The sequence below is a fragment of the Camelus dromedarius genome, chromosome 23 (genome assembly GCF_036321535.1).
Source record: "Camelus dromedarius isolate mCamDro1 chromosome 23, mCamDro1.pat, whole genome shotgun sequence".
Classification (NCBI taxonomy): Eukaryota; Metazoa; Chordata; class Mammalia; order Artiodactyla; family Camelidae; genus Camelus; species Camelus dromedarius.
In genome coordinates, this window is record NC_087458.1 from 5,094,472 (window position 1) to 5,108,291 (window position 13,820).

The following is a 13,820-nucleotide window of genomic DNA, read 5'->3' on the forward strand; positions in this document are numbered from 1 at the left end:
GAAATCCTCTGGGGTGCTGGAAGAGGTTGTGGGAGGGAGTGAGTTCAGAGGCCTTTGGGCATGCCTGGGATGGTGGGAGAGAACCGGGGAGCCCCGGAGCCAGGAGGGAGCACCGGGCTCCCGGCAGGGACCAGGCGTGGCGGAGAGCTCAGCGCAGCCCTCTGCCTGGGTCAGAGCTGGTGTTTCTCCTTCTGTGTCCCCCTCAGACAGCCTCTCTCTGCTCCTTGCATGTTTGTGTTCGACAAGGGGGGCAGTAACCCTGTTTTACAGGTGAGGGAAATGAGGCTCAGAGAAGCTAAGAAACTAACCAGCAGCGTAACCGGCGCAGTCAGTGTCAGGCGGAGCCAGGACTCAGACCCAGGACTCTGCCCCCCAGTCCAGCCCCCGTGCCCCTGACTAGTGCTGTGCCGGAGCCCTCGTCAGCTGGTCGGTCAGAGGACGTTCCCATTCAGACGCTACTGAGCTGCAGGCCCACCATTAGGTCTGCTCGTTGGTCTCATGAGGCCCCATCTTTCATGGTGTGGATTGGCATATATTAAGGCAGTAACCTCTTAAGTAAGTTCTTTTCTTCCTTTACTCACATCCAAGACAAGAATGCTAGTGTTAGGAGTTTTACAAGCAGAGATGATAAGGTTCTGAAAAGGTAAGTGAGGGACGCTGAAGTCGGATTTTCCCTTTTCATAGTTTTGCTCAGGTCCTCACAGGACTCATGTCACATGAAAACTTGTTCTCCTCCTGCATCATGGGAGAGATGAATCTGGAATCTTCCAGGTAGTCTGAGCAGTTGGTGCAGGCCCATCCTGTGCCCCTCCCCCTGGTGGTGTCCGTCCTCTGAGTGGCCATCCCCTCTGGTGGGGGAGGCCCTCCCCAGGAGGCAGCCTGCCCCCTACCTGGGTGGTTCCAGCCGTGGGGAATGGCCATCTGCTTGGAGCTACGATCCACCTGGGAGCTCTGCTCCCTGGCTCCCATTCTGCCTTCTGGAACAATGTAAATCAAAGCTCATCATATTATTCCTCCGTGTGATTTCACAAAACAATTGTCCAAGCTGCCTCTTCCATCTCCTCTTCTCTGTGTCTATCTCTTCTGTTCTTTTAACCTTTTGTCTGGTGACGAGGTCTCCAGAACACTCAAGGTCCTGGCTGCCATCTCTGGTTATGCTATAGTTTGTCAGCTCCTCTCATAAAATGTGGCACTCAGAACTAATGGGTTCTCATTCCTTCCTGTGTGTTTATTCAATAGATATTACATGAGCTTGCTCTGTGCTGAATCCTGGGCATGTGTCTAGGGAATAACAAGATTCAATTTAGTTCCTGACTTTTGTGGTTTTTGAGTAATTTAATAATCAAATAATCACATACAAAAACAACAAGCTGTGATGCACGCTGTGAATTACAGCACAGGACGCCTGCGGGAGGGTCTTAGCTGCTGGTGTCTCTGGCCTGTGGGCACAGAACGCAGAGCTGGATCGGCCCCAGGGGAGATTCAGGATGGCAAGTCCTGAGAGCTCACAGAGGACCTATAGCACACTTTGGACTACTCACTTCCAAAAAGTGAGGCATCTCAGGTACCTTCAGATCTGGTCATCTGTATTCAGACTCATTCTCTCACTTCTGGTCTCTGTCTCCCCCCAGCCCCTTCTCTTCTGAGGAAGACATAGGGAGAGACGGGCCAGAGAAGCACAAAAGGAGTCTCGGGGAAGGCTCTGGAGGAGTTTTGAGACACAGCTCCTAGGCTCGGCCCCTTCTGGGGTATGTTATGTCTGGGTGGCTGTGTTTCACAGATGCCAAGGTCTGCCCCTCAGTAGAGATGGAACTGAAGGGATGTTTTCCTTGGGCCTGGAGCCCCAGTTTGAGCCAAGGCTGGCTTGGTTGTCACAGGCTGGCCGGCTGACTGAGTCTCAGAGCTCTGGCTGTCCACTGTGGCCAGGAGATGGGGGAGGTCAGTGGCTCCTCCTGCCAGCCTCAGTGTAGCAACAGCCCCGGCACAGACTGCATGGCACACGTTAGTGATACGGGCCCTGAAACCTGGTCCCCTCACCTGGGCTGATAAATAACAAGAGGTTAACTGATAACAGTATTATTGTTACTCTTTTGCTCTGTTTATCATTATTGTTGTTATTACTGTGCACTAATTGTGCTCATCATGCAAAATCTAAAGAGGAGTTTCATCTCACCAGGGTGCCCTGGGGCCTGGTAGCTCACCCAGGTCAGCAGTAGCCACAACACATTATGAAAGGGCCAGACCTCAAGAGCAAGGTCCCCTCAGACAGCCTCCTCCCCTCAGCCCCCTCAGGGGTCATAGCTGGAGCTGGTGGCAGTGTTCTGACTTTGCAGAGGATGAGGCCCACTGGGAGGAGAAGGCAGAATGGCCTCAAGAGTTGAAAGAAGTTAAATCTCAACCCATATGGTGGGCCAGGGAGCAAGGGGCCCACCCCCAATGTTCCTGCCTGCCTTTGGCATTAAAAAGCTGGATTTGGAGTGTAACCTAGTTATTAGACGGCAAGGGGGATATCAGGTCCACAGAGTTCAAGTTTGAGGGCAAAACTAATAGACACAGAAAGCCTGGAAGAGAATACAAGTCCCACGTCAGTCCCCTTTGAGGCTAACCTGAAGTCACACAGTAGCTGCCTGCTCTATAAAGCCTTCCTAGAGTGATTTACCCAGCTAAGCTTTGGGGGCAGGTGGGTGAGTTTAGGGTGCCTCTTAGGAAGCGCCAGAAACAGCCATCCTGAAATGAAATCAGTGTAGGCTATTCTGTGGGCTTGGGAATTGTCACGTAAGAGGTTAACATGGTGCAGGGGTTGTTGGAGTGACAATGGCAATAAAGAGGTCACCATGGTGTTTTAGAAAAAGGAGAGTGGCAGAGGTTTGAATCTAGATTTTTTGTTTCTCTTGGCAGTGTTCTGGGAAAGGACATTCTGGTTCTTTAGTTAAAATATCTCTCAAGGTGAAAAATATTCTGCCCTGACTTTGTTTTCTGTAAGCTGGTGATACACGGTGTAGGCTCCTTATGAGCTTTGCTCATGACAGGCACGTCCCAGTGCCCTGGCCTGAGGTGAGGCCCCGTGTCTGTTATATGTGAATATTGGTGTTTGGCTCACCAGCCGGGGACGCTGAGTGTGGTTAGTGTGAATCAGACTCCTGGAGCCTCAAGACCCTGGGGGAACCCACGAGCGGCTCCTTAGACATCAGCCTACTTAGTGGGACAACTCACCTCAGATTATTCCCCAGGGGTGGCTGCTACCCAACATGCTCCCTTGCAGCTTTCTGCTTGACCTAACCCCAGCTGAAAGCTGCCCCAGGTTCACTGTTGCAATTTGTATTTGTAGTTTCTTGTTATGGAAATAGGCCTTCTAATGAGAGAAAGAAAAACTGTGCTCACATCCCAGCTCTTTGATCACTTATGGGACATTTTACCTCTGTGTTTCTTAGCTTTCTTATGGATGAAACAGCTGAGAGTGGGAAGGAGAAAAGATGGTATTGGTTCCTTCCAACTCTGTGGATCTTGGTTCTAAGATGCCCTGGGCATGGTCTTGACAGCGCATCAGGAGTCAGGGGGGCATCATCCATTCATCCACATCAGTCAGCTGCACCAGCTCATCGAGTTGCTCTGGAATTTGGCATTTCTGACATGTTTTGCTCTAGATCTTACCACTGTGGTCCTCCTTTTCTGCTAGTATTCAGCCCCTACAATTATAAGCATTTGTAAAGAAATCTTATAGTTGCTCATTGAGTCCTGAAGAGATTCCTTCGCACAGGTGCCCGAGATAAGTGGATTTCTCAGATCAGGGCCTGAGCTATGCAGGAGGTGGACAGGGAAGAGCCCCTAGGTACTGACAAGGTGGCACAGCACCTGGCACAGCTATCGCCAGCTTAATGGATCCCCAGACTAGACAGGATGCATGTTTAGTTGCTTTCCAATTCTGATAAGGATAGCACTTAGTTAAGCACCTTGTTCAGAGCAGAGGCTCAGTGAAGATGTGTTGAGCTAAGATCAGCAGCCACAGAACTGGCAAGACTGTTGCCCACACATGAGCCAACTTTGGGGTGGGCGTTGGCTTCTCTCTGACTGGGGAGGAAGCTGCTGTGTTGCCAGTGACCCCCGTGTATGGAGTAGGCTCTTATTGTTGGCTCCTAAAGTGGGTCTGGGGCCTGATGGTGTACTGACCACCATTTGCAGGAATTGGGGGCCTCAGGAAGTGAACTGGCCTGCAAGGAACAAGATGGTCTCCCATGGAACACGGTGGGATTGGCCCTATTCTGCAGGGTTAGTGAAAAGGGAATGGAGCCAGCATCTGGGGGCAAGTGAGTGATTGAACACATGGGAAGAAGGCTAGACAGGGGTACAGGGAGTCAAAGGGCTTCCACAGGAGTCCTCACTGGTGCAGAGTCCTTTTGGACACATGACTCCAAATGCCACTGCCTTTGAGCTGCCTTTGAACTGCCTTTGAACTGCCTTTGAGCTGGTCTTTGTAATTTCTTCAGCCAGGGTCCTGAAACTTAGGAATGGAGCCTTGGTTTTGTTTATGAAATACTTGGAAGATGGAAAAGAAGAAGAGGAAACATAAGGGGAAAGGTGAAGAGAAGAGGGGAAGGTGAAGTAAGAGGAGACTATAACAGGTGAAGGAGGGAAGAAGAGAGAAATTAGGAGACAGAACAGTGGGAGAGGGAGCTAGGGGAGAGGTGGAGGGGAGGGGAGGAGGGAAGAGGAGGAGAAGAGATAAGAAGGGCAACTGGAGAGACTCAAGGAGTTCAGGCCATGGAGGCCTGGGTGCCATGACCCTTGACCCCAATATCAGAGGGTCCTGTGTCATGCTTGTACCACCCATATGGTCTTCAAACAGAACCAGGGTTGCCAGTGGGGAGACCTAAGCCGTTTTCCAGGGCAGTAACTCCTTAGGGTAGAGAGGCAACAGTCCAACATGGACATAAAATCCCACATGTAGAAGTCATACAAAACTCTCAAATTTGTCACCAATGGGGCTTCTCATCAAGCATTCATTGAGCATTTCCTACATGTAAGGTCATAGTGTGTGATTCTGAAAGGAATAGAAAGCCAGGATTCCTGCAATCAGGGAACTTACACATCACAAATAGCTGCAGTGAAAGCCTGAACATGCTCGTGTCTCCTGATGGCTACTGAGCTATGAGGACCAAGTGGTTACAAAGAAAAAAAAAGATGTGTTTATCTATATTTATGTATCTATATCTATATCTATAGGTTGTCAATGGCTAGAACTAAAAGGGGAGGAGAGGTGGAAGTTTGCAGCTGGGGACCCCTTGCTCTGCTATGTGGTCCTGTGCTCATGGGAGACAGACATTAAAGGCACAGGGAAGGAAATGTACCTGGGCCTGCTGGTGCAAGCTGGACACTTCAGTGCTGACATCTGAAGGCAGAGCAGAGAATAACATTTCATCTGTGGAAAGTCTCAGACCCTGGGGTGGAGGCTCAGGGAGATGGAGGGGAGAAGCATTCCGGTGGTGCATTCCCTCTTGCTCACGGTGGTGGGTCTTTTTATTCTTTTCAGACCTCCAGCTGATTGGATGAGCCCCACCACATTATGGTGGGTAATCTGCTTTACTCAAAATGCACTGATTTAAATGTTAACCTCATCCAAAAACACCCTGCATGCTGATACATATTAACCATCATACCACATATTCCCTTCATTATCCTTGTGAGGCTGATAGTTTTATTGGATTTTAGTCATTTGAGTACCACCACCGTGGTTTTTTTACATCTGTGTATTATTTATTTCAATCAAAGTCAACTACTTATTTTTAAAGAGTTAGCCTCATAACAAAATAATACTCCAGGTAGAAGGGGTTGTTGTACTAGTAATTTTTTTCCTAATGCACTTAAGAATAAGTAACTCAAGCGTATCAAAAAAGCGCTTGTAGCACCTAAACCCACTTCACATCCTCCTCCTGGGAAACAGTCATCAGGGCTGTAGTTGAAGACAAAGAAGCCAGAGCTTCCGCCTGACCAGCAGGGGGCGAACTTGTCCGGCGTCCTGGAGGCCCGGGCTTTGATCCCATCCGGGGCCCTCGCCCCCCAAGCACCGTGCCTCCGCCTCCCCGAGGGGCGGCCCGAGAGCTCCCAGACCCTGGCGCCGTGAGAGGCCCAGGCCTGAGCCCTGCGGCGCCAAGGCCCCTCCATCAGGGGCCCCGAGGCCCGTCGGGGAGGTAAGGCCCGGACTACGCGCCGCGTCCTCCCGGAACGCGGAGGCTCCTCGGAGCAGTGGCCGCCGCGCCGGAGGTGGGGGCGTGCGGGGCGGGCAGCCCTTCGGCCTCCTGCGTGGCCCCTCACCCCCCTGGAGAAGTGCGGGTTGGGGGTGGTGCGTTTGGAAACAGCGACCGGCGCTGCCTCGGGCATGTGCCCTTGAGGCGCCGGTGCGCACAGCGTCCCCTGGCGCCCAGGGAAGTGGAGAGAGCCACTTCCGGGAAGAGGGGCGGGGCGCAGCCGGCTCAGCCGAGAAAGGCTGTTGGGGGCGTCGGAGGCCTGGAAAGAGTCCCTGGGGCACAGCTCACGCGGGCTGCTGGGGCGCATCCTCCTTCTGAGGCGACCAGAGTGAAGCGGGGCGGCCTGTGGGATCCAGAGCCCAGGACTGAGGTGGCGCCCGACTGAGTTGAGGGGAGGGCTGCTGGGCCCTCACACCTGCCCCGCAGGTGCGCTGGGGCTCCCCGGCACCGGGCGCACACCCTGGCTTGAGTTTTCCTATCAGTATTTTAATTTAAATGGGGTCGCAGCTTCACTTAAAACATTCACTTTAAAAGGCAACTATTCATCTCTAAAATGGTAATGGTGGTAGGTTCACCAAGGGATTGATGCCCGGATTAAATAAAACGAGAAAGTGCTTGGAACTGTGCCTGAGAGATGAGGGCTCGGTACGTGCCACTTACTGTTCTTAATGTAGTGGAAGTAGGTTCTGGGAAACGCTGGGACATGTGGTCCTTCAGAGGAGGTTTTAACTCTCCCTTCCGGGAACTTTTGGAAGCTCCTGATTTGTGGTCTAGGTTTCTGTTTCTTGTGTGTAGCCTGAGTGCCCTCACTGGCTGAGGGGAGAGGTTCCTTGTAACTCGGTTCTCCGCTGGAAATTCCTGTCGTTTTAAATGCTGAGATAGCTACTAAGTAGAGTTGCCAGCAGGTGGCCCCAGAACACCTGGGATGTGTTTGCCCATTTGGGTCCCCAGATTTCATGAGAGTTTAGGGTATCACTGCATTTTAGCAATTCTTGAGGGTGTAGGCAGGAGACCTTGGCTGCAGGGAGAATACGATTGATTTGTTACTGTAGTTTTTTTCTTCCACAAGATTGTGGCCGTTATTTGATTCATTCATATATTTATCCTTCAAATATTTGTTGGATGCCTACTCTGCTCCAGATGCTATCAGAGACTTGGTATACATCAGTGAACTAGAACAAAGACTCGTGCTGTCATGGAGCCTACATTCTAGCAGGCAGCAATAAAGATAATAGGTGAATTTTATAGGGTGTTAGAAGTGTTATGAAAAAGAAAAATATAAGCCAGAGAGTGTAGGGGTGGGTGGGGTTGTTGGATCGAGCAGATTACTGTATTGAATAGGGTGGCTAGGATAGGGCTCATCAGGGAGGCAGGATTTGAGCAAAGATTCAAAAGAAATGCAGTTAGCCAAGCAGAGATCTGGGTGAAGAGTGTTTTAGATACTATGAAAAATTTGGAGCAGTTGCAGTTACCCTTTTATAGATGAGATAATTGAGGCTCCGAGAGGTGAAATGACTTGTCTAAGGTCGACGGGAGTTTGCTGCAAAGTTGGTGTACTTTCCCCTCCTCATTTCTAGCCGCATCTCCCTTCACCAGATCACATTACCCTCTGTGTTTGCCAGGGTGATGGAGGCTTCTTGTAAAGATGCCACAATACTTTGCTTGCTTAAGTGATGACTCAAGTTGTCTTGGCATATTTACTTTCATTGGGCAATACCAAACTCTGTTTGATCTTTCTTTGTTATGTAATCACTAAATATGTATCTGCTGAGTGCTGCGGAGGAGAGAATTGAGGCATGGCCCCTACACCTAAGGGACTAATAATCTGTCCATAAGCGTTTTAGGCTTTCGTTTCCTCTGTTTCGTCTCCTTTCCCTACTTCTCCCAAACAAGTCCACTGATGATCTCCGTCTACAGCTTACCCTTCGAACTGAGTCAGATTCTCAAACTTGGTCACCCAATCTTGGTGTCTAGGTTCCTGGACTCTCCCCCAGATTCCTTTTGTTGCCAGTTGATACATGGTGCCCGGTTATCCCTCAGTCACGGGTCTGCACTCCCGCTACCTGTGTTGGACCAGTGTGAGACCAGGCTTACGCTTGTTCTCCACTCCTAGGCTTTGATTACATGTCTCACCTGGATCCTTAGTTACCCTCCAGAACTGTCTCCTTGCCACGTTTGTTTACAGCTGTAGAGATCTGTCCACTTGCTTGGAGGCTCTGTGTCTTCCTGTTAGAAATTGTGCCCTTTGCTCACTGTTCTTGGTCCCTCGAGTTGCCTTCCTGAGCCTGCGTCAGTTCTCTCAGCCTCTGGCCCTGAGAACGCTGGACATGTGCTGAATCCCCTTCCCTTTCTGCCCACACTTGCGTGAGGAGATTGTGGTACCCTGTGTAAAAATTCCTTGATGATGGCACTTGTGAAATAGCAGTGAAGGACAGAAGGCTGCATTTTCAGGTAGTTAATGTCTGAGAACTAGTATTTTAGAGGAGAGGGGAGCTTGGAAAGCCTGTAGTGGACAAAAATGAGGAAACCTCATCTTGAAGGATGGGTAGAATAAACAGGTGGAGGGAGAGAACAGAGTTGGAGTGAACATGAGACGGGACAATGAGAGATTAGCTTAAATGGAATGGAAAAGGTGTGTTTGGAAGTGGTGATGGGAAGAGGTATATAGGTAGGGCAGGGCTGGAGCAGGGCCTTGAGCACCAGGTCAAGAAGTTTGCATTACAACATCCAGAGCTGTTCTTTAATAGGGAAATTCCCAATAGTTAGCAGAAAGGCATAAAGAGGGCATGGCATTGGGAACTGTATGTCCTGCATATCTCTGAGGATCTCAAATCTGCTACATTTCTGAATGCCCCATATAAAAGAGATTCCCTGGGTTATTTTGTCATGGCATCTTGTTTCTTACGTGTTGTTTGCTTGTTTATTCTCAGTCTCCTCTAGCGTATTCTGGAATGAATGCTGCCAGAGGATAAGGACTCTGTCTACTTTTCTATCGTGTCCCCAGAATCCAGCACAGTATCAGATACTCCAAGCTCTGAAAATACGTATTGACTGGGGGAATAAACTAAACTAAGGTTCTCCAAACCTGCTCTGCCCTCTGAATGCTTGAATCTGTTAGTGCTCATGCCATCTATCTGGTCTGCAGAGTTGGATACTTGGAGTCAATCTTGATGAAGACATGAGCACAGGACCGGGCTGCCCCTGAACTTTACTTGGGGATGGTACTCCCACTGAAACCTGTTTTTCACTCCATTATGACAAGATAGCACTGCGTACCCTGTTCCATTTTAGATGTAAAGACTGAAAGCATCACATCTAAAGCATGAAATGTAAACATTGAGAGGAAAGGAGTGAAAACTCATTGAGAGGCAGGGCCACAAAATGTAAATTACATATTTCTCCATGTAACCATGTTAGCTGTTTGGTTTCTTCCAAGGGGCAGAACCACACCAGGGTTAAGAATATGGGCTCTGGAATAAGATCGCCTGGGCTCAAATCCTTGTTCTGCCAATTACTAGCTGTGTGTCTCTGGGAAAGCTACTAAGCCTCTCTGTGGCTCAGTTTTCTCTTCTGTGAAATATGGATAAGAATAGTACTTCTCTCACAGAGTTATAGTGATTAATTCTTAGAGCAGTGCTGCCACATATTAATGTTCAACAAGTGTTAACTATAATTATTAGTTCTGGGGATTTCAATGGGCCATTGAGACAGCCTCTGTTCTCTTACTCTTTGGGGCTGCTGCTCAAGACAGGCAGCCTGGCTTCATCAAGATGTGACCACAGGTGTGGTAGGAAGGGGTGTTGGAATTTTTTGAGTGAGGAGTGAGACCTGCAGGAGATGACAGTGGCCACAGAGGGAGGTAGTAGGTCCAGACGGGGTTATTTTGGGCACAGTGTGCACATCATTCCCCGGCACAATGAAGAAAGTGTTTCCAGTTAGCTGTGTATATGCAGGGGTGTACAGATGGCTGAAAGAACTCTGCACCTGCCCTGGTTTTGCTTTGTAGGAGAAGGCAGCCAAGTCTGAAGACTGGGTGTTAGTGCCTCACTGCAGTCCTGCTCTGTCCCCCCACCTTCTCCTTCCTCCAGTGACTCTCTCCCCAGCTCAGTAAACACAGCCGGACTCTTCATTTCAAGAGTGGTGGTGGTATTGAGGTGGGCCAGGAGGGTTTGGTGCTCTTACCAAACTGGTTTCCCGTAACAAGTAACTTAGAGTTATTAAGAAGTTAATAGATTTGATAAGCAGTTATTTTATCCTGTAGAGTGATTTTATTTTGCTGAATCTTGAGATGGTTGGAAGTGAAACATTTTAGAGCTACAGAAATGGCTGTGGCCAACTGTGTGCAGTGTTAATGAGGTCTTCCCCGTCCCCTGTGGGCTTCACACAGGCATGTTCCCAGGGCCCCTCATCCCAAACTGAGGGACCTGAGGTTGAAGACATCAGCATTCTTCTCCTGTAAATGCGAAAGGCAAGCGCAGATATGAGTCATTCCAGTTTGAAAGAAGGTGCGATTGCCCAGAACCTTTATTTTTTTCTGCTCTGCATCTACGCTGAATAGAGATTGTGTAAACAGGGATGGGGGGAGTTGGAGACGAATAAAGAGCAGGATGCAGTGAGTGGGTCTGCGTTCTTCCCTTGTCCGAGAGCGGGCGTGAGGGTGGTGGTTTTTTTTTTTTTTTTCTCAGAAAGGCATTGCTGTATTTTCTGAATGAGACCTTGATCAGGGTCACCAGTCTGCTTTGTAGCCCAAATCCTCTGCCCAGAAGTAAAGGAGTCTCTTTAAACGAAGATTTCCAGTATCAACAAACAGTCCTCTCTAAGTGTGGACATCCTAGATCTGAGGGAACACGTGCCTCTCTTGGTGTCAGCAATGTGACTGCAGGCCTTGTACGGAGGCCCCTCAGTGCCGTGGAGGAGAAAATGGGGTTTGGCATGTCTTGGCATGAGTGAGGGGGCTGAGTGTCTCTTAGCCCAAAACGTCTGAAAGTTCCAGTTGCTCCTGTTCCCTTCCTGGATACTGGCCTCTCTTTCTCTTTACCATTCTGATCTCGTCACTTCTCTATTCTATCTCTAAAGATTTAAGTCTTAGGATATGGTTTTACCTTGTCCGTGTGGGTCCATCTGGACTGTCAACCTCAAATCTCTTCATATGTGGGCCCCTCTCTCCATTCATCCCTCAACACATTCCCAGAGCTGTTTCCAGAGCCAACACCAAATCCTGAACTGGAATTCTCTCTTGACAGTGATCTCAGATGCCTCTATGTGCTCCCTCAGGTCATTTCACACATTCGGTGCCAACTTGATTTCCCAAGACTGCTTATTTTGCTGCCTGGCTGGCTTTGCTTTGCGATAATCTCTTTCATCATTCCCTTCCCCTTGGTGTGTCTGGCAGCTTGACTTCCAGTGTAAGGAGTCCTCAGTTCTCCTTCTTTTGTTTGTTGGCAACATCTAACACTCCTCTCTGATTGAACCCATAGTTCTGGGTTATTGGATTAGAAAGTTAGAGTTTGGTAGGATTTTTGAGGTGACTATCTCCTCACCTTAACTGAAAGCAGACTTTTCCTGAGTGACACGACTTTTCAGCAGTTCCAGTGCAGGGAACTCATTCTCCCTCGTGGGGTTGTGGCTGGAGATGGGCTCAGCTTGCCTTTGCTCACCACCCTGGCTCCTTTCAACGAGCATTCTTCCACTGATGCATGCACACTCCACCCTCTTTCCAACCTCATTGTTCCCTCAACCGATCTCCTTGCCCTATAACCATATTTAATGAGGACCTTGGCTCCTGTCTCTTTCCACCCTGGCTTTTGCCATCATTCTGGAAAACTCAACCAGCATCTTGGTGATGCATCGGGATCCTTCATTCTTATAGTCCATTGATTTCCACCTCCACCTCCCCTTTAGCCAGCCATTCAGTGGCTGCACCCTGAGCCTTGTCATCGTCTGGAACTGCTCCACCTCTGAATCCAGGACTCCTGAAGTTCCGCTTTCTGATCACACAGCATAGCCTTCTAAGTCTTCTATTCCCAGTTTCCTACTAAACTTAATCTTAAAAAATAAACACTGTTTTTACTTCGAGTAATTGCATGCCTGTCATCCAGAATTGATAGTAAAAAGTATTTTGTCATTTTTGCTTCAAGTCTTAATAAAAGGAATAAAACCTTACAGGTACATTTAAGTCTGCTGTGGTCTTCCCTCAAGTTCTGATCTCGTCCTCTCCGCGAAAGCAACCACTGACACAAATTTGGTGAGTGTGTCTGTGTATAAAATGTAATGATTTTTGGGCTTTAAAATCTACGTAGTGTACTGCACTTGATTTACAGCTTGATTCACTCATTGCTATGTTTAAAAAATCAATATACACATAATAAATAGTCCATTCCTTTTAAATGCTCCATAACATTCCAGTAGAAGTATGTAGTGCAGTTTATTTATCCATTTCCACATTCATCATTACAAACTGCTTAATCAAACACCCTTCCAAGTGTCCTCCCACACAGAGTAGTCCGTGCTGTGCTGTGGAACAGGCAGGGGCACAGCTAGCTCTGGCGCCTCTGTGTGAGGTAGGGAGGCTTCCTCTTTGCGTGGGCCTGTCCTCTGGACACAGAGCTTGGCAAGTGAAGGGCGCCTGGGGGAAGAAACAAGTACTCAGGTGGACATAGCTTTGTGCTGGGGGTGGGTGGGTTCTTAAGTGGACGCGGATTGGATTTCTTGGACTTGCTCCCTGTGGGCACCTCTGGACAGTGGACAGACTTCACAGCTATAAGTGGTGTCTTGTGTTAAGAAGAAAAACTTTACAGAGTCACACCGCTGGGGTTCAAATTCTAGCTTTTGTGGCCATAGCTAATTACTGCATCACGGTGCCTCTCTCCTTATCAGTAAAGTGGGAGTGTGGCATTCTCTCTCTCATGGAGTAACTGAGAGGGCAATGTGTGGAAGTGTTTGCCATATAGTACGTTTTACATAAACGTTAGATATTATCATACATGTACAACTTCTTTTAAGGTACCAGATACCGTGAGGTCCTGCAGGATATCGCCTAGATGCCGCAGTGGTCTCGGATCTGGTCTTCTTGCCACTGATGTCATCCCCTTCGTGTCTTGCCCCAAAAATGACCTTTTAAAGTGCAAATATAATCATGTGTTCTCTGCTTAAAACCCTTTGTTGGTTCTTGCTATCAGACCACAGAGACCAAAACACCTTAGGAGGGCTTCCAAGGAGCCTTTTGGTCTGGTTCCGAGGTTTCCAGAACCACATTACGCCATGTCCCTCACATTCATCTTATATCTTAGCTGTGCTGAGCTACTGTCAGTTCCTTTAGCACGTCTTTATTTTTTTATCTTTGGGATTTTGCAAGGATAGTTAACTCCCCTGGAATACTCTCCTTCCCTGGTCAACCTGGCATATGTCCAGTTGTAGAGATTCAATGCATGTTTCTCCTAAACTTAAAAGGCTCATCTGAACCAGCTCTTCCTTACCACTAAGTATAGTTAGCCAGCACTCTCTACTTTCAACCACTGCTGCACATTAGTAATATCTTTTTTATTCTACTTTTCACACTGTCATATCTTTCCTCCATGG

The 13,820-nt window shown here is 48.6% G+C and overlaps 1 long non-coding RNA gene across 1 annotated transcript in view; it reads left to right on the top strand.

The window, feature by feature from the left end:
- The first annotated feature begins 6,032 nt into the window (after positions 1-6,032).
- LOC135318972 (uncharacterized) overlaps positions 6,033-13,820 on the top strand; it is a 43,490-nt gene continuing 35,702 nt past the window's right edge. Inside the window, exons 1-2 of the long non-coding RNA XR_010377461.1 lie at positions 6,033-6,185; positions 12,408-12,486. This is a non-coding gene — a long non-coding RNA (uncharacterized LOC135318972). The remainder of the gene's footprint in view (positions 6,186-12,407; positions 12,487-13,820) is intronic.